This window comes from Bubalus kerabau, chromosome 5 (assembly GCF_029407905.1).
Source record: "Bubalus kerabau isolate K-KA32 ecotype Philippines breed swamp buffalo chromosome 5, PCC_UOA_SB_1v2, whole genome shotgun sequence".
NCBI classification, from domain to species: domain Eukaryota; kingdom Metazoa; phylum Chordata; class Mammalia; order Artiodactyla; family Bovidae; genus Bubalus; species Bubalus kerabau.
In genome coordinates, this window is record NC_073628.1 from 14,353,069 (window position 1) to 14,372,170 (window position 19,102).

General features: G+C 45.0%; 1 pseudogene; it reads right to left on the bottom strand.

Moving 5' to 3' along the window:
- Positions 1 to 2,751: 2,751 nt before the first annotated feature.
- On the bottom strand, positions 2,752 to 10,731 carry LOC129654164 (pregnancy-associated glycoprotein 2-like; annotated as a pseudogene).
- Between the last annotated feature and the right edge of the window lie 8,371 nt (positions 10,732 to 19,102).

The following is a 19,102-nucleotide window of genomic DNA, read 5'->3' on the forward strand; positions in this document are numbered from 1 at the left end:
AGTGTCCTTCCAATAAGTCTCCCCTTTCCTTGAAACCAGTTGAAGTTGGGCTTCTCTGAGTGTGGTTCATATTGACTGATTCTAGATCCTTCCCAATTTTGCTGCATCTCCCAGACCCAAAGAGAGAAACTCATTTGTGCTAGTACCTTTGAGAGTGAAATTGTTTATTCTTTATCTAGAATAGGGTTTTGCAGAGAACCAAACAGTTCACCAGTATCCCTGGGTGAGTGTTCCCTTGGTATAAGTGAGTGTGTATTTGGAGTGGGCCTGATTGATTCCTGAGGCAGACCCAGCATTTACACTGCAGAAGCCAGGCCAATCCAGTCATTTTCTTGATCAAAACCTGAGAAATACAGCCTCAGGAAGACATCACCCAGGACCCAGGTCTCCAGCTTATCCATGATCTCTGTTCACCTGAAATCTGCTATAGCAACAGTCCTGCCAACTCTGGGGAAAACAGAATACACTCCAGTCAGCCTGAACCTTACCTACCTCTCCCTCCTTATCCAGAGTTAACAGGTTCTCACTTTATTTTTTTTTTTCTCAGTTTTTTTTAAATTTCCCTTCTTTGGTAAAAATCGGGTGCATCTCAGGACGGGTGGGGAAGTGGGGGCTCATGCAAGAACAGGAAGGGCCAAGATGTGTGGTTCTTATGATGGATGGAGTTGGGGAAGAGAAGGATTGGGTATTTGGGATTATCAGATACAAACTAATATAGAGAGGATATATGCTGCTGCTACTGCTGCTAAGTCGCTTCAGTCGTGTCTGACTCTGTGTGACCCCATAGACGGCAGCCCACCAGGCCCCGCTGTCCCTGGGATTCTCCAGGCAAGAACAATGGAGTGGGTTGCCATTTCCTTCTCCAATGCATGCAAGTGAAAAGTGAAAGTGAAGTCGCTCAGTCATGTCCGACTCTTAGCGACCCCATGGACTGCAGCCTACCAGGCTCCTCTGCCCATGGGATTTTCCAGGCAAGAGTACTGGAGTGGGGTGCCATTGCCTTCAGAGAGGATATATAAAGCCCTACTGTATATGCAGGAAATTATATTTAATATCCCATGATAAACTGTAATGGAAAACAATATGAAACACATGCACGCATGTGTGTGTGTGTGTGTGTGTGTGTATAACTGAGTCACTTTGCTGAACAGCAGAATTTAACACAACATTGTTTCCCTGATAGCTCAATTGGTAAAAGAATCCACCTGCAATGCAGGAGACCCTGGTTTGATCCCTGGATTGGGAAGACCTGCTGGAGAAGGGATAGGCTACCCACTCCAGTATTCTTGGGCTTCCCTTGTGGCTCAGGTGGTAAGAATCTACTTGCAATGCAGGAGATCTGGGTTCAATCCCTGGGTTGGAGATCCCCTGGAGAAGGGAACAGCTACCCACTCCAGTATTCTGGCCTGGAGAATTCCATGGACCGTATAGTCCATGGGTCACAAAGAGTCAGACACAACTGAGCGAATTTCACTTTTCACTTTGTAAATCAACTATACTTCAATATATTTTTAAAAAGAAATGAACAATAATGGTCTATAGTTCCCCTCACACTCTGCTGTATCTTGCATTCTGATCTCAGCTCTTTCTTTTCTCTGCAGAGAACGCTTTCACTTCTTCCTGTTCCCTCTACACTTTTCTTTAAGAGTTCCAGCTAAGCCCTCTAAAAATACTTCCTGACTTACCCTCACACTCTCTGGCCACTACAGGCTAGGTTGCCTGACTTACCCTGGTGCCTGTCCCCACCCTCACCCTAAAGCCCTCACCTCATCACCCCTAATCTACCCCGGGCACTTCTCTGCACAGCCCACGGGGATGCCATTGCATGGAATCCAGTGTAGATTTGCCTGGACCCAAGCAGGCCTCCTCATGGCACCATGAGTCTGCGGGGTTAGAATTACTGCAATTCCCTCTCTTCCTCAAAGCCTTCTTTGGCCCATCAGCCTGCTCTGAGCTCCCACAGGGGGCTGACATGAAGCCTCCACCCTGTGCCGGGGCTATGCGATCACTGTGCACCCTTTATTCATCTTAGCATCCAGCCTCCCCACAGAAGGGTCAGTACCCCAACTCACAGAGGGAGAACTGGGGCTTAGCAAAGGTAAGTTGCAGCCCTGGACTAAGGCAACCATTTAATTTATCATCACAACCTGGACATTTTTGAGATGGAATGGGCGACTAGTCATCATTATGGTGGCACAGCACACTGGGACTGTCCCCAGCCATCCTGCTTGTCACTCGGTGTATTTCAGGGACTGCTAGAGCTGACTTTCCATGTTCATGCATCTGAGGGCTCTGGATGAACTGAAGCTTTTTGAGGGCTGAGGCCCTTAGAGTTCCCATCTCTTTGTGCCCCTCACCAGGCCGATATTAGGCTGGTGTTTCTATATTTATTTCAGGATGATGGGTATCCAGACTGTCCTTTACACTCAAGTGGTTGGTTTTGTGGGAAGCAGTGACCCAGACACACGGTCTGAGCAGCATCTGCAACATGGTGACCTGGCCTGTCGGGGACCCCTCCACCCAGCAGTAGCCTAAGGGTTCCTGCAAGTCCTAGATTTGAGAACCAGCCCTCAGGGTTGGCCCCTCACCTTCTGGATGTAGGCTTGAGTGGGTACAGGGTAGTCAATGCCATTGATGGTGAAAGTGAGAGGAAGCAGGGTCATGATGGCTTTACATAGAACCAAGGATGTTAGAGAAAGAGGGGAAAAGGTTGGCCCAGGTGATCCTTGTGAGGAGAGCCCCAGAGTGACCCTACACCTTGTCATCCTGGAAGAGACTGGCTCCGATGAGACTATGGATGTTGGTGACCATACTTCTCGGACCACACAGAGACAAGGTCCCGGTGTCCACAAGGGCCTGATAGCCATGTTTACAAGCAGTAACTATTGCATTCATGGAGATGCTGAGAGAAAATGGACAAAACAGGCAGCAGGGTCACCCTGAATTCTTTCCATGACTGTCCCCTCCCTGACTGTCTGTTGAACAGCCCTTCAGCTCTTGCCCTGACTCTGTTTTCCTTGGCTCTGTTCAAGTCACCTTCGTTGACTTCTTTTCAGTTCTTGAATGCACCAGGATCTTTCGTGCCTCAGGGCCTGGGCACATGCTGGATGCCCTTCAAAGAAGACTCCCACTCTCTTTGTCTAGCTAATTTCTCCTCAACTTTCAGGTCTCAATTTAATTGTTACATTTTCAGGGAAGTCATCCCCCCCAGACTAGATCAGGCTCCTGTCTCACTTGCTCACTATAGAATCTTCCTCATGTCTAGCATGTACTAATGTGGTAATTCACTGGGTGTGTGAGTTGTCTCATGTATGTCCGCCTTACTAGATGTGAGGGCAAGTTGCATCCTGTCTTCCTGAAGTGTCCAGCACACAGCAGATGCACAATGTATGTTTGTGAATGAATGAATCCATCAATGAAAAAATGAATGGAGAACATCTAGATACCTGTATCTGGTGTCTGATCAATAATGGGTCAGCACACACAATGAAGATGGAGGTTCCCTGGGGCAGTAGATGCTCAGAGTGGTAGTTGGGGAGACACAAGCTGTCCCAGGAGAGGGTGTTTCCCAGCACCACCCCCTCATGTGGCTCGGATACTGAGGCCCCGGCCAAGGGATGCCCGAGCTAGCCCAGGGGACTCCTAAGGAGAGGTCAGCTTTTTTTTCTTAGGGTATCACACAGAATCCCATCAAATAATGCCCCTGTTCTCAAGCCACTCCTGGATTCCAGCTTCTTGATTCTCTCTGTCACAGCTCCTGATCCACTGTGTCCCACTGTAGGTAGGTGGCTGTGGGTAGGGCAAATATCTCTTTGTATAAGCTGTCTTTGGGTCTCAAGATTGCAGCTACCCTCTCTTCATTGCTGGGTAGCTTCTCCTTAAGGAAACCAAGAGACCAGTTTTACTGGTTTGTTCAGGACTTTCTCTGTGTTTGAACTGGCTCTTCTGTGTACCAAGAACCCCCTTCTCCCCGGTAGCCCTGGACAGTTGGTCATCTTATCATAATTCTGTTCAGGCTGGTGAAATTCTCCCTGATCCTCTGTTCACCACACTGTAGGGTCCTCTAACCTCACACTAGAGGTTAGTGTGTGTGCTCCCACCTCACACTCAGGGGGGCAGCCCTCCCCCAGCTGCACAGACCTCAGGGCCCTGGTCAAAGACCTCCTCAGGAAGCCCAAGGCAATTACGAACCCATGGGTGGTGTGTGCATCTGTGTGTTTATGGGTCTGACTGCTTGTGTTTGTATGTGTCTTTTTATGTGTGTCTGAGTGTCTGCCAGTCTCTATCTGTGTCTGTGTGTTTGTTTGTGTGGGTATTTGTGTGAGTGTGTGTTTATGTCTCTTTACCTGTGTCTTGTGGGTGGAGCATGTGTCTGTGAGTGTGACTGGGTATCTAGGCATGCATTTGTGTGTATCTGAATGTGTCCACGTGCCGTAGTGGGAGCATCACTTGGGGTGGCCCTCAGAGGGAGCCGCTTACTGGACCACGGCGATCTGCCAGTGGTGGGTTCAAAACACAGGTACCCAGTTAGGGTCCCCTTTGTGGTAGGTGTGGTTCACCCTGCCAAACATCACCAGGCTGCCATTCTCCCCACAGCTGACAAGAGAAGGAAGAGGGGAGTTTTTTGGAGGAGAATAACACCAGGCAATGTCTGAGAGCTGTGCTTATTCACCCATCAAAGGCACTACTACTCTCCCCATTTTACAGATGTGGAAATTGAGGAACTGGAGGATTCAGTACATGACCCAGGTCACTCACCAGCTAATTAGTGGCAGAGAAGAGATTAGAAACCGGGCAGCCTGGCCAGACACTGACCACCCAGCTGTGTGAGAGGATCTGGTTCTTTCCAGTGACCTGAGTACTTAGACATACCATCAGAGGTCACCGAGCTGGAGAGGTCTGGCTTCCCCTTTGTCTAGACTATCATTTTTCCCAAAAGCCCTGGCCCAAGGGCATTATGGGCATGGATTCAAGCTCACTCAGGTTTGGCTTCACGGGCCTGTGCCTATGCTATCCATGGGGCCCATACTCAACAGGGCCCCATGCCTCTACCATCCCTGTCTTGAAATTTTCAATGCTTGTTAAACAAAATGTCCCACAGTTTCATTTTGCACTAGCTCCTGCAAATTTTTTAGCTGGTTCTGGTCTCCTGGTGAAATGTCAGAGAGGAAGGAAATATTCCCAACATCTCTGTCCTTTCTTCCATATCAAATCCATCAGCAAATCCTGTTGCTTTTTCCTCCAACCTGTTACCTGACACCTTCTATTGCTTTCCATCTTCTTTTCTCCTTCCTGATCAAGCCGATCCCTTGGAGCCCATGAGCATGGTTCCAATAAAATTTTACTTATAAAAAACCAGTGGCAGTGTTGAGTGGGCCCTGGTGTCATAGTTACCCTGGGCTAGAATAAAGGAAACTTCTGGGTCGGGTGGTTTATAATTTTTCATGGAACTGAAAGCATCATACAGCTGATTTGTAGCAAGGACTCATCCAGTTCAGACTTTCCTGAGTAGAAGGCAAAGACAGGCTGGGAAATGACTCCTTGTTTCTTCAGGTTGTCAAAGATGGGAGTTGTCCCTCCAACAGAGAGGTTTGGGTAGCCCAAGCCCAGGATGCCATCAAAGGGTGCATCTTTGAACCTGTACTCTTCATAGCTTAGGCTGAGTGGCTGGGTCACACCAACAAGGTACTCGATCTGTGGGAGAGTAGAGTGTTCCCCCATAAAGGTTTAGGAAGTGAGGCTGACACTGGGCTGGGGCGCAGCTGTCATTACCACTGCAGAGAATAACTGAGGCCTAGCCATGCCCTGCACTGACCTCAAATAGTTAGACCAAGCTGGGATAGGAATTTGGGTTCCATTTGTGTGGGACTATGGATTTTAACAACACCTGCTCTCTGAAAAACACCATCTGAGTGAGTCAGAATGGCCTCATGCCTTCTGTATGGGTGCAGCAACCAAGAATCAGGACAGGACCAAACGGTTCCCACCTGAGGACAAAATGTATAGTGAACAGGGTAGTCTTCTCTTTGGCATCACTATGATCTATTAACAGAAATGGACTGAAATCAAGGCAATGCATTGTGAATTCTGCCTCTGCCCAGGAAGACAGAATCCTACAATGTCACTTGCAAGGTTCTTAAGAAAATTCTGTCTGGGAAACATGCTTGTGTGTGTGTGTGTGTGTGTGTGTGTGTGTGTTTGAGAAAGCGAGAGAAAAAGAGAGAGTGAGGGGGACAGAAAATACTAAGGCACTTTGGGGTGGCAGGCCAAGGTTTGTATTAGAGTCTTAAAGGTCCCCTAGTGATAACACATTTGTCAGGCCCCTCGCACATCTGTGCCCCCTGCTTTCCCTGCCTGGATACCTGAAGCCTTAGGCTGCCCCTCAAGGACCTCAAATCAGTTTTATCCTCTCCCCAAATAACCTGCACATACTTGGAGCCCTGACTGGCCAGCCTAGGTCCACCACTTACCAGATATGTGACCTTGGCAAGGCCCTTGTCCTCTGCACCTCAGTTTCATTGTCTGTGGAGCTATGATTAGCTATCATGGAGCTAATCTGCCGGGGTCCAGCCCCAGCTGACCCAGGGTATTCGAAGGGGAGACGGCATCGGCGACTATTTAAATATTCATCAAAGATATAAAGAGTAATAGAATGAGGATAGCTCAGCAGGAAAATTCAGTGGAGAAAAGAGGCTGAGTAGCTTGGTTTACGCGGGAGACCAATAAAACTTCAAGACAAGAAGCTTGCACCACTTACGTAGGCCACAGGCGTCCTTCCGTTCTCCTAAAGGAGAGGAGACACTAAGGCCTCCCCGGTCAGATCTTAGAAGCCCAGGCAAAATTAGTAAGCTTGGTGGGTTCCACACTCCAGATGGAGACTCAGCCAGAGTTTGAGAGAGAGAGAGACATGGGGAGACCAGTATTTCGAGGAACTGATCCCAATTCTTTATTTTCCAGAGTCTGTTTTTATACACTGAGATGTTATACAAAAGTCACGCGGGGACAGCAGTCCTGACTTTTATTAAAGTCAGGTGCTTCACACAAATGTATACAGAAGTCTTAGGGGTGTTACATCATCTTCTGGCCAGGGGGGCCTGCTGACAATTTATGACCCTCTCCTTGTGACAGCGGTCAGTCAACACTTATTTCTCCAGGGATGATTATTCTTAAAGCAGACGTCACTCAAATAAAGTTACATTCCTATAGGGTAAAGGTGTAGTGGGTTTTAGTTAAGGAAAGAATTTACTTGGCCTAAGGTCTAACGTGATTTATATCAAAGGTTAATACTTATTTCTTCTATATATTCATTAATGTGTATAAGGGCAGGGGATGTGGAGACTTAGCAGTAAACATTGGCTCAACAAATGAAAAACCCTTCACCAATACAATTTCTAATCAGCCCACTATACTTATACTAATAATTTTCTAACTTCTCTAAAGAACCTGTTTTTAGAAGGTTTAAAGCATCTCGTGCCTCTCACGGTTGGGAGGCTGTGAGCAATCACATGTGGCCAGACAAGCCTGTCAGGCAGCCTAGAGAACCTTCAGAGGAGTTTGTAAGTTGAAACACTCCTGTCACGCCCAGGAATTATTATTAACTGGAGCTCTAAGTTAACTCCTTCTCTGAAAGAGGTGGTGGGGGACGGCCCCCCGTAAAGTCAGAGGTGTAGGTGAGAGCACAAAGTAGTAAAGTAGGCAGGCTCTGGTTATGGGGGTAGATGCTCGAGGATTTCCAGGGGGACTCCTGAGGCTCGATCCCGCCTTTGCGTATGTCGAGCCTCCTTCCTCATGACCTTTGCCATGGGCAGAGTGCCTCACGCTGGCCCCCAACACTAACCATTGTACATGCTGCATGGATTTGTTGCAGAATTAAACAAGTTATTGTCATGAAAGAGCCTGGAGCTTTCTGAGAATATAAAAGTGGGTGCCCTTTCCCCCATCCCTGTCCCAGCAAAATGAACCTTGACCTGCTCACAGGCAAAGGATCAGCAAGTCCACACTCCCAGACACTCTCTGGATTAGCTGTTCTGGGAGTTTGTGTGTCAGCAGGGGCTCTGTCTCCCCAGGGATCCCTGACAGGCAGTTGGCCAATCACTAGGGAATTTTGAGAAGGATGGGCTCTGCCAGCTGGTCCAGCATCTGTTTAGTAAGCAGTGGTCACTCCATGGCCAGCCCTGACTCAGCTTCTTATTTCTACATTACCTGAGCAATGTCATAACCAAGAAATCTCTTGATTGACCAAGTACTGTAGTTGACACTGAAAGGCTGACCCACGCATATAAAGGTAGCGGACAAGTGAAGGTTGAAGCTACTGCATTCATCTGCAGACACAAAAGAACACTGTCGGCCAGGTGCCAAGGATGCAAAAAGGGTATGGGAGGGGAAATAAAAGATGGTCAAGGGGGCTGGCACTCTCAGCACTCAAGACTTAGGCAGTAGATGCAGGGTACCCACAATTCAGATGAGCCTGTGTTGAATATGACCCGGAACTCCTGAGGGGGTGTTCCAATGTTGGTGTTGCTGATGTAGGCCAACTACAGGGGCATGGGAGGGAGGTTAGGACAGATCTGACTGCCATGTCCACCCCTGATTCCCAGAGTATTTCCTCCCTCTGTGTGTCCCAGTCCCCTGAAATCACTTTCCAACTGTCCCACCTCACAGTCGCTGCTCAGACTGGTGCCTGATTTAATTTTTTATTTTTTTTCTGGGTTGCCTCGCATATGGGATTTTACTTTCCTGACTAAGAATGGAACCCTGCCTTCCTTTATTGGAAGTGTAGAATCTTCACCCCTGGACCACCAGGGAAGTCTTGGTGCCTTCATTTGAGAAGCTCTTCCCCAAGTGGCACTCCAAGGTTTCCCCAGGTGGCACTCCAAGGCTACCCCAGGCTACATTCCCTAAACTCAAGACTCCTATCAAAACCACACAGGTGGCCCTTCCACTTGACAAGTATTTACTCTTTGACTATTGCTCTGGCTGACCTGTGCATTCTTGAAGAAGAGTCAAGACCTTCTTTCAAATCAATAAACAATAACTATGGCGTTAGACTTTTATGGCATCACATGCAATAGGGGCTCAGTAACTTTTTACTGGTATCATTCTTGATCTGTAGAGTCTGAACTTAATCTGCCTGGTTTTCAGACTCGATTTGTAGTTGGCTTTATTTTTTAATCAGGCATTCCTCACCCTTCATATATAACTGAGGGGTTCACTTAGTTCAGAAATTACAGTCTCTCTCAAAATAGTGATACATCTTTGGCACAGATATGGATGCTTACCTGCCACCTGGTCATTGCTGGGCCCAGTCACCACAGACCAAGAGTTGAGGATGAGAGTGTCTTCTCCTCTGGGAATGGAATCCTTGTTCCCCAGTGTTTTTGCCTCCTGCAGGAGCCCCAGCTCCAACAAACCACCCTAAAAGTCCATAAGAATCGCAGTGCTAGGGAAGAATACCATCCTCTCAACACTCACATCCATGTAGTTCCTCAGGGGCTGAGAAGAGGATTTCTGGTCATCAGCAGTATTCTGGGACAGGCTGTAAGTGTGTTTGTTCTTCGGAGAAATTTTTCAGCAACTTTTCCCTGAGGGTTTCTCACATGGTCTTCATCTTTGTTAGAGGGATTCTTTCACCAAGCATTGGGAAAAAGAAACAAGGAAGGGGCAATAATCAGCTGTTCATGTTATGGTATGACTGTAATACCTGGCATTGGAATGGCACTCTATTTTTTAAAGCATTTTTGTGAGTGTCATCTTATCATGAGGCCATGTGAAGACCATGGCAAAGACCTAGGTTTAAATATAGGTTCTGTTGAGGTAATCTTGGATAAGCCATTTGGAATCTCAGTTTCTCCTGTAGGAAAAAGATGGAATGTAATAGTCCCCACCCCCCATATAAAATATTTTGGATATTTAGTGAAGTGGTGAATACAACATACTTGATATAAAAGAAGTCTCAAATATGGTAATGGTAATGGTTGTGGGCATCCCACCATATCTTTCTCAAAGAAACTCAGGCAGGGAGGTAGAAGCAGGATCATTATTCTCTTTTTACGAGGGAGGAATTTCAAATGCAGGGAGTTTGTGACTTGGCTGTGGTCGCGATGCTTGTTAGATGTAAAACAGCCCAGAAGCAGTACTCCTGATCTTTCTCCCAGGATCAAGCCGAAGAGAGTGCTCAGAGAGGAAGCCAGGAGATGTGGAATGAAGTAAGGAAGTTGAGACACTAGAGAAGCAAGGAAGAACTTTTTAAAAAGGAAAAAACCTCTGAGCATTCTGCATGCACAGAGACATCCAAAATGTGGAGGGATGAAAGAGAGATGCAGAAGTGAAGACACAGATACATACACACAGCTGTGAAGAGAGAGCAGAGAGAAGACCTAGAACCAAAAACAAAAGAAATGCTTTTTCACTGGACACAACATACAGTTGCACACGTTGTGCACTGAACAATTCCAAGAAGTTCCATTTTCACAGAAGTCATGATGTAACTGGAACCCCAAGAGATATGCAAACATGTGGCTCTACCCCAAGATCCTTGGGCCCCACAGTGCCCATGTGAAAGGACTTATCAATAAGGGAGAGTTGAACTTAAAGACTGTCAGGAAATGATTACATGTCCTTCTAACCCTGCTGGGTGAAAGAATAAAAGGACAACAAGAAAAGTCCCAGAAGGAGAGATGATGCCAATTAACAGCCCCTTACTTACATGACTATGCAGTCTGAGAAGGCCATCGCCACTTCATGGTTCTTTCCTGGGTCCAAGCACTCAGGGAAGATCAAGTTCTGAGCTTGTAGTGGTGCTGAAGATTACCTAGTTATATATGCTCTAATCTGCTCTAATATTCTCTTTTAAGCCATATGGTCTGATGAGAAATACGTCCTCTTGATAAAATCTTTGCCTCCATCAGCATCTGTGGGGAGTAGACTTGAGAAATTCTCATAATACAGAGAATTCTACTATAGTCATTTCTTTGGGGATTGGCTGAAAGCCAAATTGAACTGTACAACCTGTCTAAGCATGGGGAGACTCTTTCTAACTTGGAGAGAAAACACAGCTAATAATATGATGAAAGTAGATGGTGGGGGCCATGCTAGATATTCCTTATCTCGTGTGGTCTCCCTAGACATGTCACAAGATGTGCATTGCTGTCCTCCATTGGAGAGGAGATGGCTAGGAGGAAAAGACCTCAAAAATTAAAGTGAAGACTTCAAGAGCAGTCTACTGACATTTGAGTGGCTTTAGGTAGTGGGACAGATGGTACAGATCAGGGGCCTCTGTGATGTCAACCTGCATCAAAGATCTAGGCTAGAGCACTATTATAATTGCACATTTTCAATACTGGAAGAAATGTGATGCTGTTAGGGAAGTTAAATTGAGGAGGTAATCTTGTTTAGGTTTCAGAAGTAGAGGAGCTGCCTCTGACAGATCTAACTTTGCCTGAATTGGGCCTGGATTACATGCCTACTTGCAGGTACACAAATTGCTACCAGTATGTCAAGTAGCACCTTATATAAGAGAAGAAATTTCCTGGAATTTTCTGGGCCCCTGGAGGCCTGGCCAGCCTTCCAGGGTCTGGAAAACCTTGACTTACAAGGTAAAACAGCATTGTAAAAGTTGAAGGAAAACCAGAGTTGCATTATTCAACACCACCTGATGATAAAATCAGTTTGTGGGCTGAAATTATAAGCTGGAACCCCAAAAACTGCAATTTGAAATCTCACTCATGGGGTGGACACACTGCTCGGACCCTTTACCTATTGGGACCCCAGATTGCTGTCATTTGAGCCTTCTAAGTGCTATTCAGGTCTGGATCAGGTTTTTGGCCCAGTTTGGTGATGTGCATGCTATTACTTCTCTCTATTGTTTCTATTTCTTTTCTTTTGAAGATTGTATATCAAAACAAGTCAAATAATTTTCTATAACAAGTTAAAACTGTTTATTTGTGTGTAACAACTGGTTTCTTTTGTTACTAGATTCTATCAACCTAAAATGGAAGAAAACTTTTGGGAAATCAGCAGTTGGTGCTGTGATCAAGATTCATGAAACCAAATGCCACTCTTTAAACAGAAAGAGGTTAAGACTAATTAAGTTGTTATTCCCAGATGGGAAATCTTGCTTTAATGCTTGTTAACTACTGAATGGGGTAGATTCACTGAATTGTCTGAGAATCGGGACCTCAAATTAACGCAGGCTGAACCTTTAGAATTTATTGAATATTTGTTAGATCCTGCCAACTGAGACGAAGAAGGCAATGGCACCCCACTCCAGTACTCTTGCCTGGAAAATTCCATGGATGGAGGAGCCTGGTAGGCTGCAGTCCATGGGGTCGCTAGGAGTCGGATATGACTGAGCGACTTCACTTTATTTTTTCACTTTCATGCATTGGAGAAGGAAATGGCAACCCATTCCAGTCTTCTTGCCTGGAGAATCCCAGGGACGGGGGAGCCTGGTGGGTTGCCTTCTATGGGGTCGCACAGAGTCAGACACGACTGAAGCGACTTAGCAGCAGCAGCAGCAGCCAACTGAGAAAGAACAAGAATGTACCTCATTGGTTTGCAGAGGCTGGATTCTCCACTCTGCCTCCCATAAGATGAATGAATCCAAATTAGAATCGCTTGAAGAGAAGTCAAAACTGGAAAAAAAAATTAAGCAAGTTGCAAAGACGATTTTTCATGTTACAATAGCGAAATTATATTTTAGCTAACCAAGTCTCCACTTTTCAGCTGATACCTGAAAAAGCCACTACAAAGTTTGCACAAGCTAAATATCACAAGTGCCTCAGTAAGGTAAACAAAAATAAAGTCCATATGTCAATAGCCAAAGTGGAAGTTGAGGGGAGATACTGGGATGATTGTGATGGGAGATTAATCCCTCCAAAAATCAGGGACCTGTCCAAATGGTAAAGTATTTGGGAATACAATGGGCTAAAGGACATAGAAAGATTCTACCTAAGGTTAAACAAAAAATAATGGAATTTTAAAATCCCAGAAAGAAAAAAGAGGCTCAAAATTTTTTAGGGCTATTTGGTTTCTGGCAAGAGCATATTACACACTTGAGCCAAATATTGAGTCCACTGTGCAAAGTAATCAGAAAAAAAAAAGTATGAATTTCATTGGGCTGACAATCAAGAATAGGCTTTCAATGTTGCTAATAGTGCAATACAGCCTGATTTAGATTTATGGCCAGTACCACCTGGTGACACTGAATTACATTTGTCTATAAGTGAATTGTATGCTAATTGGAGCTTATGGCAATAACTGCAAGGGAAAGAGTGCCTTTGGGCTTCCTTTCCAGAGGACAGGAGAATTTACTATTATGGTGACTCACATGGTGACTCACTATTATGGTGGCACACATCCTAAAAGATGATGCTGTTAAAGTGCTGCACTCAATATGCCAGCAACTTTGGAAAACTCAGTGGTGGCCACAGGACTGGAAAAGGTCAATTTTCTTTCATCACTTTAAGTATGTCTTGCCATTCCCTCCTGGCCTGAAGAGTTTCTATTGAAAGATCAGCTGTTATCCTTATGGGAATCCCCTTGTGTGTTATTTGTTGTTTTTCCCTTGCTGCTTTTAATGTTTGTTCTTTGTGTTTGATCTTTGTTAATTTGATTAATATGTGTCTTGGGGTGTTTCGCCTTGGGTTTATCCTGCTTGGGACTCTCTGGGTTTCTTGGACTTGGGTGACTATTTCCTTCCCCATTTTAGGGAAGTTTTCAACTATTATCTCCTCAAGTCTTTTCTCATGGTCTTTCTTTTTGTCTTCTTCTTCTGGGACTCCTATGATTTGAATGTTGTGGCGTTTAATATTGTCCTGGAGGTCTCTGAGATTGTCCTCATTTCTTTTAATTCATTTTTCTTTTTTCCTCTCTGATTCATTAATTTCTACCATTCTATCTTCTGCTTCATTAATCCTATCTTCTGCCTCCGTTATTCTACTATTTGTTGCCTCCAGAGTGTTTTTTATCTCATTTATTGCATTATTCATTATATATTGACTCTTTTTTATTTCTTCTAGGTCCTTATTAAACCTTTCTTGCATCTTCTCAATCCTTGTCTCCAGGCTATTTATCTGTGATTCCATTTTGATTTCAATGTTTTGGATCATTTTCACTATCATTATTCGGAATTCTTTATCAGGTAGATTCCAATCCCAAAGAAGATAAATGCCAAAGAATGTTCAATCAACCACACAATTGTACTCTTCACAGACTTAGCAAAGTAATGCTCAAAATCCTTCAAGCTAGCCTTCAAAACTACGTGAACCGAGAACTTCCAGATGTACAAGCTGGATTTAGAAAGCCAAAGGAACCTGAGATCAAATTGCCAACATCCACTAAATCGTTGAGAAAGCAAGGGAATTCCAGAAAAACATGTACTTCTGCTTCATTGACTATGCTAAAGCCTTTGCCTGTGTGGAACACAACTGTGGAAAATTCTTAAAGTGATGGGAATATCAAACCACCTTACCTGCCTCCTGAGAAATCTGTATGCAAGTCAAGAAAAAACAGTTAGAACTGGACATGGAAAAGCAGACTGGTTCCAAATTGAAAAAGAAGTACGTTAAGACTGTATATTGTCACCCTGCTTATTTCACTTATATGCAGAATACATCATGTGAAATGCTGGCTGGATGAAGTTCAAGCTGGAATCAAGATTGCTGGGAGAAATATCAATAACCTCAGATATGCAGATGACACCATTATGGCAGAAAGTGAAGAGGAACTAAAAAGCATCTTGATGAAGGAGAAGGAGGAGAGTGAAAAAGCTGGCTTAAACTCAACTTTCAAAAAGCTAAAATGATAGCATCCAGTCCCTTCATTTCATGGTAAATAGATGTGGGGGGGTGGGCAGATGGAAGCAGTGAAAGACTCTATTTTCTTGGGCTCCAAAATCACTGCAGATGGTGACTGTAGCCATGAAATTAAAAGACGTTTGCTCCTTGGAAAAAAAGCTATGATGGACCTAGACAACATATTAAAAAACAGAGACATCACTTAGCTGACAAAGGTCCATATAGTCAAAGCTACAGTTTTTCCGGGAGTCATGTATGGATGTTAGAGTCATGTATGGATGTGAGAGTTTAACCATACAGAAGGCTGAGCACTGAACAATTGATACTCTTGAACTGTGGTGTTGGAGAAGGCTCTTGAGAATCCTCAGACAGCAAGGAGATCAAACCAATCAATCCTAAAGGAAATCAACCCTGAATATTCATTAGAAGGACTGATGCTGAGGCTAAAGCTCCAATACAATGTCCCCCTGATGCAAAGAGCTGACTCATTGGAAAGACCCTGATTCTGGGAAAGATTGAAGGCAGGAGGAGAAGGGGATAACAGAGGATGAGATGGTTGGGTGGCATCAATGACGCAATAGACATGAGTTTAAGCAAACTCCAGGAGATGGTGAAGGACAGGGAAGCCTGGTGTGCTACAGTCTATAGGGTCGCCAAGAGTTGGACATGACTGAGTGACTGAACTATGACAAGCAGTAAAAAAGTCTGCCTTCAACATAGAAGATATATGAGACATGAGTTCGATTCCTGGGTCGGGAAGATTCCCTCAAGGAGAAAATGGCAACCCACTCCCATATTCTTGCCTGAAAAAATCCCATGCACAGAGGAACCTAGAAGGCTACGATCCAAAGGGTGGCAAAGAGTTGGCCACAGCTGAGCACAAGCACACAGAGGAGAATTCACGCTGCCTTTGGGAAACAGTTATTGGCTTGTTACTGGGCTTTGACTGATACGAAACAATTGACTATAGATCACATTGTAATACTGAGACAGGTGACAATCGTGAGATGCGTACAAAGTTTCCCCTAAAGCCACAGGACTGGACAAGCCCAGGAGTCCAGCATAATAAAATGGAAATCATATGATATATTCAGGATCTAGCCAAACCTGGGACACATGGGTTTGCTGCCTTACATGAAGAAAACTTGAAATTCCTACTAAAGGCCTTGAGAAAGAGGATAATTGCCCTGAGATAACTGAGTCACCTGTAATTGGGGAAAGCCCTTTGTCTCTTTAACAGCACAAGAAAAACAGCATGCATGGTGATACTGATGGATCACCTAAATATATAGAATTCATTTGCTGTTGAAAAGCAGTGGCATATAATATGGTCACTATTAAATTGATGAAAAATACTGGGGAAGTTTAAAGTAGCCAGTTTGCTGAGTTATATGCTGTTCTATCAGATCATAAAGCAAGAAAATTTAACGAAATGCCATATGCACAGGTGGTGGGTAACCAATGGATTGGCCACTTGACTTTCCCTATGGGTAAAGAATAACTATGACTTTGTCCCAGTCGTCCTCAGACATGTGGACCAGAAATTCATCCCACACAAGAGACAATGATAGATGGCAGGAAGAGCAGACCTATGGAAGAGGGAGGTTACACACCAAAAAACCGTGTAGGGCTGAGAGCAGTGGAGGCAACATTAGGGCTTTAAAGGGGCAAGGTCATCTCGTTTTCACCTGCGCTTGCTCCAGTGGCCCCTGCCTGAGACACATCAGCCTGAAAGGCAGCATGGGCTCTGTGATGCCCCCTCCTCCCTCCCTGGCCCTCCCAGAAGCTGCACCATCTCCTGGGCCCCTGTCCCATCCAGGTCATCCAGGTAGGAAGTGGCTACCATAGCCCCCTCAGCAGAGAGGCACACACTGACTGCTCGGCTGATGCCACCACCCACACCTGAGGCTGGAGAGAACATGAGGGAAAGGGGAAGGAGGAGTGGGCAGGGGTCAGAAGTCAGCCAGAGCTGAGATGCCAAGATGGGCAGTGATGGTGTGATTACTCACCTAGAGCCAGACATCCTGGAGTATAAAGTCAAATGGGCCTTGCTGCTGCTGCTGCTGCTAAGTCACTTCAGTTGTGTCCGACTCTGTGTGACCCCATGGACGGGAGCCCACCAGGTTCCCCTGTCCCTGGGATTCTCCAGGCAAGACTACTGGAGTGGGGTGCCATTGCCTTCTCCACAAATGGACCTTCAGATCAGTCGCTCAGTCGTGTCCAACTCTTTGCGACCCCATGAATCACAGCACGCCAGGCCTCCCTGTCCATCACCAACTCCCGGAGTTCACTCAGACTCACATCCATCGAGTCAGTGATGCCATCCAGCCATCTCATCCTCTGTCGTCCCCTTCTCCTCTTGCCCCCAATCCCTCCCAGCAAAAGAGTCTTTTCCAATGAGTCAACTCTTCACATGAGGTGGCCAAAGTACTGGAGTTTCAGCTTTAGCATCATTCCTTCCAAAGAAATCCCAGGGCTGATCTCTTTCAGAATGGACTGGTTGGATCTCCTTGCAGTCCAAGGGACTCTCAAGAGTCTTCTGCAACACCACAGTTCAAAAGCATCAATTCTTCAGTGCTCAGCCTTCTTCACAGTCCAATTCTCACATCCATACATGACCACAGGAAAAACCATAGCCTTGACTAGACGAACCTTTGTTGGCAAAGTAATGTCTCTGCTTTTGAATATGCTATCTAGGTTGGTCATAACTTTCCTTCCAAGGAGTAAGTGTCTTTTAATTTCATGGCTGCAGTCACCATCTGCAGTGATTTTGGAGCCCCCCAAAAATAAAGTCTGACACTGTTTCCACTGTTTCCCCATCTATTTCCCCTGATGTGATGGGACTGGATGCCATAATCTTCATTTTCTGAATGTTGAGCTTTAAGCCAACTTTTTCACTCTCCACTTTCACTTTCATCAAGAGGCTTTTTAGTTCCTCTTCACTTTCTGCCATAAGAGTGGTGTCATCTGCATATCTGAGGTTATTGATATTTCTCCCGGCAATCTTGATTCCAGCTTGTGTTTCTTCCACTCCAGCGTTTCTCATGATGTACTCTGCATATAAGTTAAATAAACAGGGTGACAATATACAGCCTTGACAAACTCCTTTTCCTATTTGGAACCAGTCTGTTGTTCCATGTCCAGTTCTAACTGTTGCTTCCTGACCTGCATACAAATTTCTCAAGAGGCAGATCAGGTGGTCTGGTATTCCCATCTCTTTCAGAATTTTCCACAGTTTATTGTGATCCACACAGTCAAAGGCTTTGGCATAGTCAATGGGCCTTAGGAAGCATCAAAACAAACAAAGCTAGTGGAGATGATGGAATTCCAGCTGAGCTACTTCAAATCCTAAAAGATGTTGCTGTGAAAGTGTTGCACTCAATACACCAGCAACTTTGGAAAACTCAGCAGTGGCCACAGGACTGGAAAAGGTGAGTTTTCACGCCAATCCCAAAGAAAGGCAATGTCAAAGAATGTTCAGACTACCACACAATCACACTCATCTCACACGCTAGCAAAGTAATGTTCAAAATTCTCCAAGCTAGGCTTCAATAGTACATGAAACAAGAACTTCCAGATATTCAAGTTGGATTTAGAAAAGGCAGAGGAACCAAAGATCAAACTGCCAACATCCACTAGATCATTGAAAAAGCAACAGAATTCCAGAAAATCTTATGCTTCATTAACTACACTAAAGCCTTTGACTATGTGGACCACAACAATCTGGGAAATTCTTAAAGAGATAGGAATACCAGACCACCTTACCTGCCTCCTAAAAAACCTGTATGCAGGTCCAGAAGCAAGAGTTAGAACTGAACATGGAATAATGGACTGGTTCAATATTGAGAAAGGAGTACATCAAGGCTGTATATTGTCACCCTGCTTATTTAACTTATATGCAGAGTACATCATGAGAAACGCTGGGCTGGAAGAAGCACAAGCTGAAATTAAGATTACTGGAAGAAATATGAATAACCTCAGATATGCAGATGACACCACCTTATGACAGAAAGTGAAGAGGAGCAAAAGAGCCTCTTAATGAAAATGAAAGAGGAAAGTGAAAAATCTGGCTTAAAATTCAACATTCAGAAAGCAAAGATCATGGCATCTGGTCCCATCACTTCATGGCAAATAGATGGGGAAACAATGGAGGCAGTGACAGACTTTATTTTCTTGGGCTCCAAAATCACTGCAGATGGTGACTGCAGCCATGAAATTAAAAGACACTTGCTCTTAGGAAGCTATGACAAACCTAGACAGTGTATTAAAAAGCAGAGACATCACTTTACTGAGAAAGGTGTGTATAG